Raw genomic sequence first — 19,971 nt, 5'->3', positions numbered from 1 at the left:
AATCATTCTTAATTGTTTCACCACAAAAAAAAAGATATGATAATTCTGTGATGTGATAGAGATGTGAACTATTGCTATAGTGGTAAACATTGCAGTATATAAGTGTATCTAATCAATAGTTGGTATATCTGAAACTTCCACAATGATATAGGCCACTTATATCATTTTTTTAAAATAATGAATTTGTCACCTTTGTTTCTTAATTTGAAAAGGGATTCAGAGACGAGGTGAGATTTTATGGATGCCATTAAAAGATGATATTTACTTTGTTTCCTCTATGCATTCTGAAAAAAAATGGATAATAACAGATCTCAATGCATGTTGTGTACATTGCAGTGATATTAAATGAAAGTAACAGTATCTGCTTTTTCCTTTCAATACTTTATGCCACCAAGAAAATCTCTTTTCAGAGAGTGGTTTTGAAATTAGTATCACTAAATGACAAAGCCAAAGAAAATTTAAAATTTTTTAAACCATTGCCTCATTTCCATTTTTAAAAATTAGAGCTTATTGAGCTCCTCTGAAGTCAAAGCAGCTTGGAAAGTATGCAAGAGTTTGAGGGCACGCCAACAACCTGATCCAAAACATTTCATATGCCTAGAATAGATATAAAATGTATCTCCACACTATAAAGACATGATTAATCCCACTCATATGGAGGGGGAAATGTGAGATAAAATTTACTATAAACTGATTATCTTCCTTCCTTTCCTAAATTCAGGTTTTCTAAATTTCAAGCTATGAGTAATGACAAAGAAACGAACTAAACCCTATGTTGTCTGAATCTAACCATCTGCTATTCAAAATTATGTTTAAAAAAGGACACATAGGGACAAAGCAATCAAAATCTCTTCTACTGAAAGCATTCTTTAATTTAAAAAAATATTTGCCTTAAATAGCAAGAACCTTTGATGAAAATAAATCTTGAAAACTTAGTCATCCACTTGATCGTGAAAACAAAGCATTGAGACATTTTTTAATAAAAATGCCATATTGGTTTCAGATTTGAACCTAATACCTTTGAAATATAAAGTACTTAAAATTGTTTATAGTGTTCTTTTTATTTGTTTTAACAAGACTGATTCCATATATATACCTATTTTAAAAAGTCATAAGAGTAGTGAAAATTTGGTAGTCTTTAAAACACACACACACACACACACACACACACACACACACACACAGCAACAAAAACTTTGCAGCTACTTACAGATAAAAGTCAAATTTTAAACACCATTTTTCCAGTGCTTATCGTTTCTAAATACAGCCAATTTTCGGGGTATTCCTATAATTATGTAGCTGTTCTTTTCTATGTCCTGTTTAATCAGTTCTTATTTTTCATTATTAATAAAGTAAATCACAATCACAGATAAACCAAAATATGATACAATTCTATCCCCCAAAAAACAACCAAAACTTTTTTTGAAATATAATTCTGTCCCTTAGTATCAAGAGACAGACTGTGAAACGGTTAAAAATGTGTGCTTAAAGTCAGCCCTCTAGGGGTGGATTCCACTCCTCACTACATATTACTCTGTAATTTAGAGCAAGTACCCTAATCGAAGCCCTCATATCCTTATCTACAAAGCTGGCGATACTGAATAGTATATACCTGGTAGGGTGGCTACGTAGATTAAATTAGTTGATGCATACAAAGTCCTCTGAACAGCCTCCAGCACATGATTGATTAATAAGTGTTAGCTGGTAGTAATAGATATAGCAGTACTAGCATTCTGGAAATTCACTGCAAACAAAATTATAAAATCACAAAGAGGAACACTGACTCAGAAGGTTTCAAAATCCAATATTTACAATGAGTACATCTCAGAGAAAATAATCTCACTGTAATTTAAAAGCTGAACATCACAAGGTCTGACAGCTGAAAGGCTGTCTGCTGACAACACCCCACAATCAGGGTAATAAGCTTTTCCTTAAGGGGTATCTGGGCAGTACACTACAGGGTCCACCATAAAAAATCAAAGGCCCTGTTAGAAACAGGGACATTTTAGTAAAATCATAAGTGTGTATGTATGTGTGTGTATAATTATTATCGGCAGAGGAATTTGTGCACATAAATCAAAAATAAGTTTCAATGATGAGGTACCTGGGTTGCTCAGTTGGTTAAGTGTCCAACTCTTGATTTTGGTTCAGGTCATGATCTCAGAGTTCTGAGATCAAGCCCCATGCCAGGCTCCCTGCTCAGCAGGGGGATCTACTTGTGTCCTTTTCCCTCTGCTCACTCTGTCTCTCTCTCTTCCAAATAAATAAACAAATCCTAAAAAAAAAAAAAAAAAAAAAAAAAAAAAAAAAAAAAAAGAGCTTCAGGGTAGCCCTGGTGGCTCAGTGGTTTAGCACTGCCTTCAGCCCAGGGCCTGATCCTGGGGACCCAGGATTGAGTCCCACGTCGGGCTTCCTGCATGAAGCCTGCTTCTCCCTCTGCCTGTGTCTCTGCCTCTCTGTCTCTCCCTCGCTGTGTCTCTCATGAATAAATAAATTAAAAATCTTAAAAAAATAAGCTTCAATGAAAAAGGAACAATCAAAGAACAAGAAGGAACTTAAGAAAATACGCTTACTTAACTAAACCAAACAAACAAAAAACAAAAAACAAAACAAACAAACAAACAAAAAAAAAAAACAGTGGATGATTGGAAAGAAACCAATGGTGAAAAGTTGCTGAGAGTTCTAAGAATGGCTATAAAATGCTAAAAATAAAAATTTTTTTAGAATTTACCAAGAGCAATAGTCTGATTTAATGCTAAAGGATCTATTTCACTAAGAAGCTGGTAAATTTATAAGCCTAAACAGTAAAAACAAAGTGAGGAAAGAATGCCTCTAACAATGTTAGGCTAGTTATTTTATCATTCCTGTTAAATGATAACAAAGAGTTATCCTTGCTTGGAAGAGGAATCCAAAGAGTTTTAGCAAAAGAAAGAGATGAGAAAGTCCCTGCATAACTTTTCTACCTCTTTCTTGCCTGACTTTTCTAACTGGGAAGTAGGGAATATTAAATGATAATGAGAAGCTAAAGGGTAATTTGAAAACTCCCCTCAACATAAATATGTAATGAGCAATGAGCCAAACCTATGATGTCCCATCAGTGGCTGTCTCAAAGAACAGAACCTAAGGGTTGAAGTGACAGCTTCCTTCATAATGAGGCAGCAGTTCAGGGAGAAAGGCTGCAGGGATTGTAGGCCAAGGCACTCAACTGCCAAACAGTGGCAGAGGTGCCCACTGCAGATGACCCCAAACACTTCAGCACAGAAAAAAATGTCATTTCAGAATAAATGCCTTAACACAGTTAATTGAGAGTGAGAATGAGTGGTATTGAAAAGAGAAGACACTCAGTTGAACCTAGTTTTTTGTTTCTTTTAACTCTTGCTCTTTGTATATGACCATATTTATCAGTATCGTGTCAGTGTTTATTTGAATACTAGTCAACCCACAAGATATTTTTTGAAAATGTTCTCTGTATCTGCCCTTAATATGTTTCCATCTTTCTGCTCGTAAGCCCTAGTCTGTACTCTCCCACCAAATGCCTTTTCCACCTTCTACCAGTTTCTTCAGTTTGCAGAAATGAGCCTGAATATTTTGCCAGTATAATATGATTTCAGTAACAGCTCATAAGACTGAAAAAGACAGAGTTACCCCTCATTCTAGGTAAGAATTCTGCTGTGAGAAAGGATTATAAACAAACAAACAATGGTGTCTAAAGTTACACAGCTAACCAGGGACAGGTTTTAAACTAGAACCCAGTATCCTAACACCTACACATATGCAGTTCCCACTGTACCTGCAAACCATACCATCATTCTTGGGAACTGAAGGTGAGGAGAAGGTGGACAAACTTGCCTCTGCAGCTGGTTGGCAATTATACTTAAATTACATGCTGTTCTTGGGGGTCTGAAACCAAAGATTCGTAATCTTCTTTACTTCTGCCCATTTCACATGACTACATAGGATTATAATTGTAATATAATGAAAATGTTTTTAGAACATGAACCAAATTCCCACCTAGTTCTACCTTCCTTCTGGGTCCTCTGCCATGTGTTTATATAGAACTTCCTGCCACCATTGCCTAACCTCCAAGTACAGTCAGCATCTCTGTCTCCCCCAGAATGAGAATGAGGCCCTATTTAGGGCTCCATATGTGCAGCAAGAGTCACAGCAGCCCCAGTTGCCATGCACTGCCCTATTGAGACCAAAAAGACTTTGGTTTCTTACATCCACTTCTAAACTCAGTTGAAGTATCTTTTGGGGACACGTGTAATCTGGCTCCCACCAGCACTAACATTCAGTGGTTTACAGAATGCCTGATCCTTCAACATGGTACTCATACAACATGACTTCAGACTAAGAGACTCATTTTTTTTTAATATGAGTTAAGACAATGGGCTCATGACTACAAAAGTTTTGTCAGAAGCCCGGTGTGAGGGCAGCCCCAGTGGCGCAGCGGTTTAGCGCCGCCTGTGGCCCCAGGCCTGTCCTGGAGACCCTGGATCGAGTCCCATGTCAGGCTCTCTGCATGGACCCTGCTTCTCCCTCTGCCTGTGTCTCTGCCTCTCTCTCTCTCTGTGTGTGTGTCTCTATAAATAAATAAATAAATAATCTTAAAAAAAGAAGAAGAAGAAGCCTGGCGTGATAAAAATGAAAAGTTTACATCAAGTATTCACTTGGGGAAAACACATTTCAGGATTATGGCACAGTCCTTCATTTGCACTATCTGCATTTAAACAATATATAATGCTATTTTCTTAACAGTTGGAATGTGTGGGGATGGGATTGAGAGACACTCTTTCTTCCATCTCTCCCAGAGATCCCCTGAGAAAATTTGTGCTTTCTCAAATGGAAAACATAAGATTGACAGGCTGGGAATCCTGGACTTGGGAGTGGAGGTGGTTCCCACTTTTCCTGGAGGATATGTTAAGATTTCCATTGAATCTGAGGCTAATACAACCACATACCTACTTGTATTCTCCTGTCAATGGACAAGAAGAGGGTAAAAGGAGTATAGAATTTTGGGATTTAATTAATCCTAACTACTATAGGAAGTTAGGAATATAAGACAATAGGCCAGAGAGAAACATATCTAAAACCTAGGGAATACTGGAAATCCACTTACTACTTTCACTTCAGTGACAACTGTCAGTAGAAAAACAATAACAACATCCCAATAAAGGCAAGGCAATTCAGGACTCAGACTCGCTTCTAGGGGGGGGGCACTCAAGGTAAGAAACCCTTAAGAAGGATGATGAGAATCAATTATAGTAGTAAGATAAGTACCAGCAAAGGAGGCTGTAGTTTGACTTATTAAACTCCTGAAACCTTTTTCAGACACTGTGGCTGGCTACCATCTTTAAGGAAAATCTGTGATTGACTGGATTGATACCTTCTTTCTTGGATATTTCCTATTAAAATGAGGGCATCTTGTTCTTACAAAAATGGAGGTCCCACATTATGGTTTCACGAGAGGGTATGAACAGATCTGAATGGTGCCCCGGGAGGACTATACTGGACGTGGTTTATGTGTCTTCCTAAATTTGCACAAACTTCTCTACTTTCTGGTCCCTCAGCTACTGAGAGAGCCTTGTTGTTACTGCACCTTCTAACACTCCCAGCTGTCTTTGTCACAACTCTAGTGTTAAGGCTGTGTTGTACCACACCCATTACACCTGCTGGGGCAGGAGTTGCCACAGTTCCAGGCCCCAACCCAACCCAAGATTCTGGCTTCTTCCTCTCTTCCATATTCAGATGAAGTGCTATGCCGTGGCATGTAAGATCTGGGTTTCCCAAGGGCTGTCCAAAGAAGTCAAGTGGCAAAATCCACAAGTGCAAGAGATGATGATGAGAGGGAGCTAACAGATCCCTCTTCCTTCCTCCCTCTGCAAGACTGTTCCAAATTGCAGTGGTTCTCTACAGTTTATCTCATCCACATGATCAAGCAACTGCATGTAGTTTTTTTGGAGTCATGTCAATTTGGTAATAAGCCACCTCATTCATATTTGATGTTTCTTCTTCCCTGCCTCTCCTGTTTTCCCTCAGATTGCCACCCTTGGATTATACTTCTCAATAAGACATTACCATGAAAAGTGTTGCCTTGGGCTTTGTTTTCTGGAGAACCCTGACTAAAACTAAATATTTTGAGTTATTCCTCCAAGAGATACTCCACAAATTGAAAGCACATTGTATGTGTTACTTTCCCTGAATATTCTCCCATGAAAAGGAATATACCACTAAGAATTCTATTTCAGTAGATGAGCAGTCTCAATTTGTAGTTGCAACAAAATTTAAAAAAATGTTTTAATGTTTTTCTAAAGTTCTTTGTCCTTTCATCATTCTCAGATACGTGTTCCACTAAAATTTTGGTCTAAGTGTACTTGAAAGTCTTTTTCTTCTAGTTATTTTACTTTACCAAGCATCTTTTCATAAGCTGTAATTTGAAAATGTATTGTTAAAGCTTGGGTATCTCCACACTTTAAAAAAGCTTTGATGGCACATTGTTATGGTAAAATATATTTTAAAAAATTCTCCTCATAAGTCAAAAGTTTTAAAAGGGAGGAGTGTTGTTCTTAAAATTGCATAGTATGAGTATATAAAAGAAGAGAATTCTTAATATTTTACCAATTCCTCCTCTATCTAACATAGGCATATAAGACACAATCTTTTTGGAGGATAAAATATAAAAAGAAGTGATAGTTCTTATAATACTGCTCCATCACCTCTAGATCACTAAGTAGAGAAAAAGTTGCACAGTCAAAAGAAGAAAATCAATACATTAACAGGGAAGACTGAAAGGGTATCAGATTATAAATAACTCACTTATAATAAGTATATAGGAGGTTTTATTTTATTGATTCAATTGAAGCTTTCAGATATTTTTACTAAACTACTCAATAATAGCTATATGCTAGAGATGAATTATATCTTCATTAATAGAATGTTCAAAGACTTCAGAGGGACTAGGTAGGTCCTAAAGGGCATTATTACAGATACTCGGTTTGCACGTGAGTACAGGATGTTCAGGCAATGGGAGCTTTTCATAGGTCATTACAACCTGAGTAAATGAAGAAGTCAGAGCAGTACACACTCTTGATGAAAAAAATATTATGTCCCCATGCTTTTTAAAATAAATTCTTTATGAATTTTTTAAAGTTGTTTTTTTCATGAGCTATAACAGAAAACTAACAAACGCTTTCATTAAGCAGTTTCCAACACAACAAAAGAAAACACATCACCCAGAGAATATCAATTGGAGTCTCAGCACAGAGGTGGTGATGTCTTCCCAACAACAAATGATAGACCTAAGTGAACTTAGGTTACACAAGGTGAACAGATGTCTACTGCTTCAGGGAAGTAGCTGCATGTCCACCATGTTTTCCTCTGTGGAGAGGTGGAGAGATTATGGTGTGTGCTCCTTTTCAGTTTTGACACACTGGCCTTTCAGAAAGTCACCAAATCCCTAAGAACCTGAATTTCCTTTCTGCCAATTCAACCTTCATTAATACGAGGCAGCCAGAGTAGAAATTTATAAAACTCACCTAAATGTGATGGCCAAACGTTTGCTTGAATCACGTAAAATCACACGAGTTCATATATCTTTTTCAGAAAATTAGGTAAAAGTAGTCCATACAATTGGTCAATAGGGATCATAAAGGAAGCATTTTGAAAGTCATGTTATATGTTTGTCAAATAAAAAATATGTCTGACAGGGTAGGAAGAAAAAAGCAACTTTGAGATCGGTGATCCATTTGCTTTGGTAAAGAAAACAAATGTACCTTTAGGAGCTAATGAGTAGGAAGGAAAGGAAAAAAAGAAGGGAGGAACTGAGTAGGGTTTGGTCAGAATAAAAATAGAAATAGTCTGTGACAGAACTTAGAAACATACAACTATTGCTGATTGGAAGTTTGGCATCATGGGGAGGCAGGAGAGAAAGAGAGAGAGAAGGAGTAGCATATTTGCTATTTTTATCTGAAATAGGCAACATCAAGCAGTAGCCTTTCTAAGGTCTGTGCTATAAACTAGCCTCCTAGGCTGTGAGCTCCTGCAGAACTAGGTCTGTGTCTTCTATGTTTATCCCCAGACCATCACAGCATGTGGCAGATAGAAGGTGTGCGATAGATGTTTATTGAATGAATAAATGACCAAGCAGCTATTTAGTAGGAGGGAAGCACAAGCAAGCAGATAGAGAAACACAAGGAATTGAGCACACAGAGGATGTTATCCATCAGTGACTGCCACATACGGAGGAGTAGAGAAACAGATGCAGCCTGAGAGAGCCCTTGTCTTATATCTACTGCCTCTATCATTCAAGCTTTACAGGATTCCTTTTTTTTTTTTTTTTTATTTACAGGATTCCTAATGGAAACCTCTTTGTGAAAAGATGTCAAAGGTGTCTTGTTTTTTTTTTTTTTAATTTTAATCACTGCTGAAGCCTCAAATTCTTTCCTGAAATACTAAATTATCTTTTTATATGGTACTATTAGAGAGTATGAAATCCAGACCCTATCCATGGTCTCACTCTTCTTTCCTGACCTCTTTATGAGCAGCTTGGTTTTACCCCTGTATCAGAGAACATGCACATTCAGAATCACATTTACTTTATTTACTTGAACAGCTCACAAATTCATTGCACCCATTTGATTGTGAAATGGCTTGGGAATGTATTCTAGTCATATTTTATGTTTATAATTAAGAAAAATATTGGCTCAAATCCCAATATGTAGAAATAACTCTTCCCCATCTACCACAAAATGTATTCAGTGGCTATTTGTTTGGGATGTTTTTATTCCCTCAAACACCAATTCAAAAAAGAACCCAGGGTAAGTCATTACTTAAAGCACAGCTATACTTTAAATTGAGTGTTTAAATGACCTTATGAATTTCTGTTTTCTCTAGGTGACATTCACATTAAGTTTATGGTTTAACACAAGAGCATGTGACTTCCCTGAATACTAGCCTGAAAAATAACTGCTCACACTAGAGGCTACTTTCCATGATGTCCCCTTATAGCAACTATGCCTGTCCTAGGAGCACACTCCAGTCAGCATATACAGGGGTTTCCAGACCCAAATTTTCCTTTACAGCTGACTCTAAGCTAGCTGACACCTTGTTTTGACACAATACTCATACTCCTACTTCTATTCTTGGCTATTCTCCCCCTTATAGCTCCAACTATCCACTTTAGCAAGGTCATCAACAAAGTCATTTTTAGGACATCTGGATGGCCCAGTCAGTTAAGCATCTGCCTTCAGCTCAGATCAAGCCTGGGATCAAGCCCCACATTGGGCTCTCTGCACAGCAGTGAGTCTGCTTCTCTCTCTTCCTCTCCCTTTGTGATCTCTCTGGCTTTCTCATAAATAAATAAATAAATAATTAATTAATTAATTAATAAAATCTTAAAACAAAAACAAAGCCCTTTTATTTCCACCCACAACTGAACCCTTGGACCCATATATCACCCAGGAGGCAGTATTCATCTGGTTTATCCTGCTGGCAGAAGGAATTTGTACAATATTTTTAACTATAAAGGAATATACCATACAAAACATGCATCATTACATGCATTGATTACGTTTAATTACAGACTCTCAGCAAGACAAATTATCAACCAAGTAGATATATGAAACATTCTTTCAACACTTTCTGACTGCTTCATCAGATAAATACTATAGTTACAAAAACATATATACCAGCTGTGACCACGCCCATTATGACTTCCTGTTGTTCAAGGATTAGCAGACCTCAAACCAAGCAATGATCTCATAGCATAACTCTTTTTTGTCAGATTCCCACTCTTGAGTCTCATCTCCCTTTGACATTCCCTTTTGCTTCATTTTGACCATTCCTGTCTCACTGTTCTACTGATACCTACTTATCCTCTCAAGGATATACCTCCTCCCAACTAATACACACTAAGTTGCTATTGCTGGTAAAGCTTACTATGAAACCATATGTAGTGTAGCTTCATTCTAGTGATGGACAATTGTTTATTAATCTCAGTCATCAGCAACAAAATTAAGGGGTCATATGCCAAGGAAGAACCCCTTCTCATAAGAAACTGCTTACTTCCTATACTTAAAACAGACCTACATTCTACCCTTAGTCCTCAGCTTTCCAAAATGTAAATGATCAATATGATGAAATCTGAAGCATTCCTGAAAGACACTAATTTAGTGATATTCTCACCTACCACCACCAGTAACTAGATTTCCCATCAAGTCCTACTGTTACCAAGAACCAGTTTCACCAATTCAATAAAGTAGATATAACAGTATCTCTAAGATGTATCTGATGGATTCTACAGTGTGCTGTGTTCAATAATACATGTTCTTGACTCTAGAGTCAATTATTTCAAAAAAGAAAACCTATGATTTAATTTATTAAAATTTAGCAAGCTCTATTGCTAAGAGCTTTATCTATGTGCCATTAAATGATCAGGCCATGATATTAAATCAAAATATCTCTGTCCAGATTTGACCACCATACCACAGGCTACAAAATATCTCTTAAGATAAAAATAATAAACCTTTTCCATTAGGTAAGATAAGAGAAAACTTGATTGGTAAACCAGAGTTACTTAAATAGCAAAACCTAAGTTTAGCAGGAGTATAGAATGGCCCAGTTTCAAAAGTAATTATCCTAAAAGTAATGGTGAATGAAATTGAGTTAAAATTCAATCCTCAAATTGAAGGGCATTACCAATCCTAAATCTGAGATTAAAAAGAAAAACAAAACTTGCTGGTTTTTATATCATGCCCTTGTACGACGATTTTGTCTTTATGTTCCCTCCTCCCTCCAACTGGGATGTGCCATTCTCCTTGACCACTTGACAGGACTCTTTCAAAACCCTACTGAAATGCCACCTCATCAGTAAAGTCCTTCCAAATTATGATGGGATACTAATAATGGAAAAATTGGACATTATATGCCTCATGATATGGATGTGATAAATTAGAAAATATCCACCTTGACCTATAAATTGTTATTAGAAAAAAAGTAGAACTTCCATCTAATCAAGCTACTCAAGCCAAAAATCAGTTTATAGGAAACAAACAGATTGAAGAACCAGTTAAATCATATCCCAAAGAGGCAATTAGTCAAATCCAGGAAATGGGACATTCTCTAGGGCAAATGAGTGAGATTAAAGAAAAAAGTTAGGATGACTATTACAGACTAAAAATTACTGATTAGACTTAATAACAAAATGCAATGGATAGATCTTGTTTTGGTCCTGATTTCCAACAAAACAAATAGAAGAAGACATTTTAGAAGCAATTAGGCAAATTTGAATATGGATTGGGTATTAAACAATATTAGAAAATGATATTTAATTAGTTACATGTTATAATGAAGTGACAGTTACATTAGAAATTATTGAGGCTGGTGAGAGATATGGGAGGGTTCATTAAACAAGATTTACTACTTTTGCATATCTTTAAAAATTTCCATAATAAAAAGTTTTAAAATATCTACAGAGGGAAATAAAGCCACAGAAGTCTATACATACCATGGTGAACAAGAGCTTAGTTTTCAAATTGAAAATGCAATATAAAACCTTTTTAAACAAATTGTTAATAAATTATAATTTGTTAGTGCTCCAGAAGAAAAGTACAATGTGTCATGAGTGTGCACAATTGGTGTTGTGCCTGGCTGCCTATAAGCCCCTAAATGCTTCTCAATACTCAGCTCAAGCATCACCCTAGCTTTCTGATTTATTTTGTCCTCTCTAGGACATTTAGTCACCTCTCCTTTGTCCCATAGCTCTTTACCACATGCAGTTTTATCTGTAACACCTATTATAATTTACTGCATATATGTGATTGCATGTCTGCCCAACTCACGTCTGCCCAACCCATGCCCATCTGCCCTTGCCAACCCAGCAAGTTTATAAGATCCTTAACATGAACGCAATCTGATCCAGTTCTGTGTTTTCAGTACTCAGTTAACTATGGGCCCTTGGAGAAGTGTCACTACCTGATCCCACTATAGTAAACTCTTCACCTAATGGTATGGGTACCCATTGATAATCATTCCCCAGAATAAAATTTTGAAAATAAAAGTTTGCAAAGGGCACAGCCTTCCACCAGGCACTCCTGCCTGCCTCTACACTAAAGCCACCACATCAGGCCAGATGCCAGGACCCAGATGGACAGAAGTACCTTAACCTAGCCCCTGACATCTCTACTTTCAGACTTCACTATTCATGTCCCCTGTGTCCACTCTAGGTTTGGGTATGGCTCCTTTCTCTGTCCCTTGGAAAACCTCTCATTGGAGGTAGAAGAATCTAGAATCAGAAGAGAAAGAAGCCAAGACTCCACCAACAAAGCAAAATATTTCCCTCCTCTCTAGAGTGCACAGGGTTTTCTGTGCTTTACAGAATTTGTTTTATCTACTACAATAACCAAAGGACTCATCCAATGCTGGGATTGTGATAACAACCAAAAGTAACTTTTTATTTTTTTATACACTCTGCATGCAGGTAATATGCACATAATAGGCTTTGGAGAGATAAAAAGAACAGTGAGTAAAAACAAGGATTCTGAACTAAATAAAGCTTTACTATGCCTATAGGAAAGCATTGTCCCAGGCTCACTAAAAACAAACAAACAAATGAAAACTTTCAACTAGGTCCAGCAACACGGTCTATAATTTAGTAATTTCCTTTGAGCTCAACCTAAAACTTAATTTCTGCTGATGATAAAGGGAGGGGCAGATTAGGTTCAGAAATACCTCCTGCTATAAAGGCCTGGCCACTGGATATGATTAAGGAGAAATTGGGGAAGATATTGTTGTGGCAGGCAGCTCTCCCCCTTCATGTAAGCTAATATCAGGAACAAGGCAAGGATAGCCATTCTCCCACCACATCTGCTCAACATTGTTCTGGAGGTCCTAAGAGAAGGAAGCTAAAGATGATAAGAAAGAGAGAGTAGTAGTATCCAGACTTGTTCACCTACAATATGATGGCTTGTAAAGGAAATCCTATGAAATCTACAAGAAAGAGACTAGGAGTAAGAAGTGAGTTTTAGAAAATTGGGGATACAGTGTCAATACATATAAGTCAATCATACTGTTGTACACTAACGTCAGAAACTGAAATTTTAAAAATAAAAATACCATCTAAAATAGCATCAGAGAAAATATAGTACTTAGGGAAAAATTAGACAAAAGCTATGTAAAATTTATAAATGAAAACTACAAGGCACTGCTGAAAACAATAAGAAGAGCTTGCATAAATGAGAAGTATACTGTGTTCATGGATCAGAATCCTCAATCTGGTAAAGATTCTGTTTCCCAAAAACTGGCCTGTATATTAAATGCAGTCCATTCAAAATCCCAGCAGTCCTTTTTTTATAGAACTCTACATGCCAATTCTAAAATTCATACAAAATACAAAGGATATAGAATGGTCAAAATAACTTCAAAAAAGAACAAACTTGGGAGATTTATATTACTTGAACTTGAAACAATATAAAACTACATTAATCAAAAGTATGGAATGAGCATAAAAATAGAGAAATTAGAATTAATAAAGAGTCTGAAATAAACACACACACACATTATGTGCTCAACTGATTTTTGAAAAAAAAATGCAAAACAATTTGGAGAAAAATGATAGTCTTTCAACAAGTGGTCCTTAAATTATTGGTATCCATACAAAAAGTGATAAACTTCTATCCACACCTCTCAATATAAATAAAAGTTAAATACAAATGGATCACAAGCCTAAATGTAAAGTATAAAACTATAAAACTTATTTAGGAAAATATGGGAGAAAATGTTCATGATGCTGAATTAGGCAAAGATTTCTTAGATACATCAAAAGGATGATGTTAAAAGAACAAATTGATAAACTCCATCAAAGTTAAGAACTTTTGTTCTTTCAAAGACTCTTTTAAGAGAATGAAAGACAAACCACAGACTGAAAGAAAATACTAAAAAAATCAAACATCTGATAAAGAATTTATAACAATATATCATTTAAAACTCTTAAAAATAAATAAAACTCTTAAAAATGCCCAATAATTAGAAAACAATCTAAAAGAAAATATACAAAATATTTGAGCAGGCATTTGACCAAAGAAAATATATGGATGACAAATGAGCCATCTATATGTAAAAGGGTAGTCAATATCATTAGTCATTAGAGAAATACAAATTAAAATCACAGATACCACTACACACATAAGGAAAGACTAAAATTAAAAAAACAGAAAACAGAACAAAACAAAACCCTGATAACATCAAATCCTGACAAGGATGTAGAACAATTGCTTGTGGTAATGTAAAATGGGACAATATTTTTGTGAAATGGTTTGGCAGTTTCTTATTAAATTTAACAGGCAACAATCATATGACTCAAGCATTCTATTCCTATGCATTTCCCCAAGAGATATAAAAGCATAGGTTCATTAAAGTATAGTGTGCAAATGTCTTAGCAATATATTGATAATAACTGAAAAACTTGGAAACAATCTAAATGTGAATAGATAAAATTATGGTATATCCATAAAATGGAAAACTAATCATAATAAAACTATTGATACATGCAACAACATGGATAAATCTAAATAGCTGAGTAAAACAATGTGAGTGAATAATGCATACTTTCATTTATATGAAATTTTAGAAAATGTAGACTTATGTATAGTGAAAAGAATCAGATCAGTGGTTGCTCATATATGGGGATGTTGGGGGAAGGGTGTGAGGACCCAGAGAAGTATGAGAGGGAAGAATTACAAAGGGGCATAAGAAAAACTTTGCGTGTTGATAAAGGAAAGGTTGATTATAGTATCCTGATTGTGATTTCATAAATGTGTGTATGTGTGTAAAAACTTATCAAATTATACACATTAAATATTGTATGTCAATTATACCTAAATAAAGTTGTTTTTAAAAGTATATAGTAAGAATTATACTTAAAAAAGAAATATTACATGCTTCCCCTTTAAGGATCAGGAATGAAAAGAAATACCCCTACCACTTGCTACTGATCCAACCCCAAGAGAAATCCTAGAAAACTCTGTAAGAAACAAAAAGGAATAAAAAATGCATGATTGAAAAAGGAAATATAAATATTCCTTTATTTTTAAAGGATGTCATCATTTAATTAGGGAGAAACAAAAAGCCTCAATAGAATCAGCAGAGAGGGAAGAAGGCAAGAAACACACAAACTTAAAATCCTGATAAATAACACAGAAGATTATGTAAATAAAATAGAGTCTTTCCATGTTCTAGAAGGGACATCTTAATAGTATATAGATAGTAATTTTCCCAGATTTATCTATATATTAATTAAATCTCAATTAAAATCCCAGTTATAATTTTACCTAATCAATAAATATATTATAAACTTTTCATAAAAGAATAAAACTCCATAAATAGCATCATTTGTGATGTCAGGTATCTAAAGAATTATCCCTTGTAGTAAAGTAGATAAATTAGATAGAATAGGTGTTCACAATGGAGTACTATGAGGCTTTTGACACAAAGAACTTGATTCGCACATAGCAATATGTTGGACCTTAAGTACACAATGTTTTAAAAAAGTCAGAAAATGAATGAGATCTATAATTTAATGCATTATGAGCAATAAAATATACATACACTCCAAACGGTAATTCTTGTTTTTCTGGAACACATGTAAGCAAACAGATACATATTTAACATATTAGAATAGTTGCCAGTGGTAGGGAGAGCATGGAAGTGAGAAGTGAGGAATAAAAGCAATGAAGCAATAAAGAACAATCATGTAAACAAAGGGCAATAACTTGTCAATAACTGAGCACTATAATTAATTCACCCTACTGTCCCTAAGGTCTTACTAAAACTAGATAAAGTAATTCAGAAGGAAACAGTCCTTAATATTTGGATGTTCTTTCTATGGTCAGTATAAATGTAGTGACAAAAAATTACATTGCCTTCATTACAGATAAAATAATTCTACTTTATATTTGTTTTCTACTGCTTCATAACCAGTTATGAGTATTTCCATGGTCAGGAGTCCAGGCATAGCTGGGTACGCTACTGGGTCCCCTGCTCAAGGTATCACAAGGCTACAATCCAGGTTTTCTCCTGGCTACATTCTCATCTGGAGGTTGGACTGGGGAAGAATCTACTTCCAGGCTCATTCAAGTTTGCTGACAGAGCTCAACTTTTTTTGTGGCTGAAAGAATGAGGTTCCCATTGTTATGATGGCCGTCATCCAGAGCCCACAGAAATACACATACACGCGCACACACACACACCATAATGTAATCATGGGAGTAACGGCCCATCACCTTTGCCATATTCTATTGCTGAAAGCAAGAGAAAAGTCTTACTCATACTCAAGGGCAGGACATAAATATGGGGGCCACCCTAGAATCTATCTGCCACATGTATGAACAATGTTTATATAATCATATTACTATAAATACTGTTTATTAGCTTTTTAATTTTTAAACTCAATCTACAAAGCAGTGTTAATAAGCAGTTTATAAAAGGAGAAATGAAAAATATAAGAAGATATTCTCTAAAGCAGTTACATAAAGGGAGAGTATGCTACTTCAAATCATAAAGATAACCTCTGGAAAAACAAAATGAAACATAACAAAAAGAAAAATGGGAAGGAAGTGAAGAATTTGCTGGTAGTTTCGATGGAATAAATTCTTCATCTTTAAAAAGGGAATCAATATTGTTGATTGGTAAATCTAAAAATTAAGCTTCAAGTACACTGTTTAAATCGGAATCATTAGAATTAAAAAATGGAAACCATTAATTCTTGATGGTGTGGCACAGACCAAGGGTGGCAGCAGGGAAGAAGGAAGACTTTTAATTTTTCCTTAGACCGTTGTGTACTACTTAATTTCTTTTGCTATAGGATTATTTTCATGTTAATTTTAAACTTGTTTTAGAAATAAGATTTTAGGAAATGGGTGACAATATTCATTTCAAGTATAAAGGCTAGAAAAGACTATAAAAATTACAAATACCATCTTTCTCTTTTTTTATAGCCACAAAAACTAAGACATAGAGAAATTCAATTGTTAACTCTGAATCATCCAGCTAACTCTAGATAAAACCTCAGTCTCCTGGTTCCTATATAATACTGCTCAAATATTTTTAATCCAAAGGCCTAAAAGTTGGGCTGTGAGTCCCACTTCCAAATCTGCCAATAATTTGCTTGGGGCAAGTCATTAATTGAACTTCGTTTTTCTCATGTATAAACCTCATGATCATGTATAGATCAGTGGTTTTCAACTTCTTTTTTTTTTAAGCAGCAAAATTTAGTTTTCAAATGAAATACTGGAGTCTCAGATTTGACAAAAGTTCAAAACAAAGGGGAAAAATGTCAAACCTGAACGTCTCTGGTTGAGGTGGGTGGTATGAGTGCTTCAGGCTCTCAGTAGCCCTGACAGATGCTCTTTCAGATGTCTAGGGTTCTTTGGTCCTTGCATGTGAAAACTATTCTGCTATATTCTGAGTATGCTAAGTGAAAGGGAGGCAGAGTCTGCATTTCTAACAAGTCCTCAGGCAGCACTACTGTTGCTATCTCTTAGCAAGTCACTAGATGATCTCAATGTCTCTTCTCAAGGACCACAGGAGACTTTATCTTTGTTTTACTCCTTAATACACATTTTTATGAACCTATTGACAGTAGAGGCCAATCGCAAAGAGCATTACTGCCTCCCAATTACTTGTGAAGAAGTTTATATGAACGATGGAATCATCATTGAAGTATCAGAGCACAGTGATGGAGAGCATAACCTCTGAGTATGACTGACCTGGACTCAAATATCCATTTTCCCACTTACCTGTTAGGTGACCATGGCAATTAACTCCATTTCTGTGGGCATCAGGTTTCTCACCTGTAAAATGGAGATAAAAGTGGTGCCTTCTAGGTTCTTGGGAGGATTAGAAATGATATTATGCTTTAAAGTCCCTAGCACAAGGCCTTGAATGTAATAGAGAGTCTAAATGTTAATTATTAGAGGAAATGTAGAGGATATTTTAAAGAATTGTTTGTAAGACCTTAACTCTAGTATCAAAGTATATACATGTATAAAGAATCCTAACCTGTGGTTGGAAGACTCAAAGCAAATTTATAATGTACAGAGCAGGAGAACATTGAAGCTTAAGCAGCAGAAATAAACTATATTACTCTCACCAGGGTCCTACTGACTATTTATAGGCTATCAGGACCACAGTATCATCATATCACTCTCATTACTCAATATATTGCCAGAAAGGATGGTTCATCTAACATGTCTTTGTAAGAATAATTGTAAATAAAATACAAAGCAAGAACAGATTTTTTTCCTAAGTTATAATTAAGTCTTACCTAAAACATTGATTCCTTCTCTTTAGTTTTCTGTTATTTTTTTCTCCTAAAACTTTAATGTTGTAAGAAAAAATATATATCTCAAAACCATCCCCCAAACTGAGTATTAACACTTTTCCATTATATCATCTATATTATTTCTAATATCTCCCTGTAGCTCACCATACATAAATTATAAAAATATTTTTGAAGATTCTACACCACAGAATTCTAGATTTAAAGAGATTTTTTTGTATATTTTTTTTATTGGAGTTCGATTTGCCAACCTATAGTATAACACCCAGTGTTCATCCCGTCAAGTGCCTCCCTCAGGGCCCGTCACCCAGTTCCCCCCCCCCTCCTGCTCCCCACCCACCTATATCACTTTACTGGGAAACATACTCAAGAACATTCTGGTTCTCTCTGATGTCCTTTGAAGTGGCACTTCCCATGACAGTATAATTCATTACATGGGGTAGCCTAGAAATTAAGTGATTTGGGGCCGAGGCATTTTGGCAGAATATTGTGCAAAGATAATCTATCAAAAGGTATTTTCACATTAACCTGCAATGATCCCAGTGTTCCAGATGCAGCCAAAATATACTTCCAGGAAATTTAGCTGTGAATAGACAACTAATTTAGAAAATAAATAAAAAACTTAATCTGTTAGTAGAATGTGAAAGAATAAAGAAACAAAATGCTAAAGCTTTATCAAATGACTACTGACTAAAGGTTGCACATATTTTCAAAAATAAAGATTAATCTATTAAAAGCATGTATAGAGCAGAAGGGCAACAATGCAAGGCAGGAAAGGAATTTGTTGAGTCTTAGTGAGTTTCCCAGATAATACCTAAGAAAAGGAGGTGAAAGATGATGGTAACCCACACTTTCCAATAAAATGTATTTTGTTTTTCATATTCAAAGAGTAACAAGTTGTCATATTTAAAACCTCTAGATTGAAAGGCATGTGAACTGATTTTGTCCCCAATTTTACCTCTGAGTTGTATGACCTTTGGTTAAGTCATTTAATTCTCTGAGTTTTGACTTCTTCATCTATTTAATGAAATTTATTTCAATTATAATTTTATTATAAAAAAAACATGATTTTATGAACACGCTATATTTATGATATAAATATAGAAAAATTATAAACATAAGTTTTCTGTATTTGTTCTGTGCTTATTTTTATAACCCTTCCCATACCCATTTTTACTTGGCACCAATCTACACAAACCTAGAGTAACAAAATTTTAAATGGCTAACATAAACTGTATTTGAGAAGGACAGTGTGTGTGTATGTGAGAGAGAGACAGAGAGACATTAAATTCAAACCTGAGAGAATACATATGTGTTTAAGATACAGGAAAAATCCCTCTTTGTAAAACAAACCTAGGTTTAGTTTTATTTAGTTGCGTATTTCACACTGCCACTTCCTAAAGCAGGAGGAATGCAGCTTCAGGATAATCTGTACGGTGCCTGCCATGGTCTCACAGGCATTTTGGGGGTTATGAGGCATCATGCCCATTAGGATTCTTTCTTCTCTAAAGAATTACTCTTCTTTCTCTTCCATGACATTTCTTCTTATTTATTTCCCAAAAGGCATAATGTCTTCCCTGTGGTGGCACTCAATAAACGTTTGTGGAATGGAATTGAATGCTAGCCAAGATGTAACCAGA

The sequence above is a fragment of the Vulpes vulpes genome, chromosome 1 (genome assembly GCF_048418805.1).
Source record: "Vulpes vulpes isolate BD-2025 chromosome 1, VulVul3, whole genome shotgun sequence".
NCBI lineage: Eukaryota > Metazoa > Chordata > Mammalia > Carnivora > Canidae > Vulpes > Vulpes vulpes.
Note: the sequence above shows the minus strand (reverse complement) of the source record.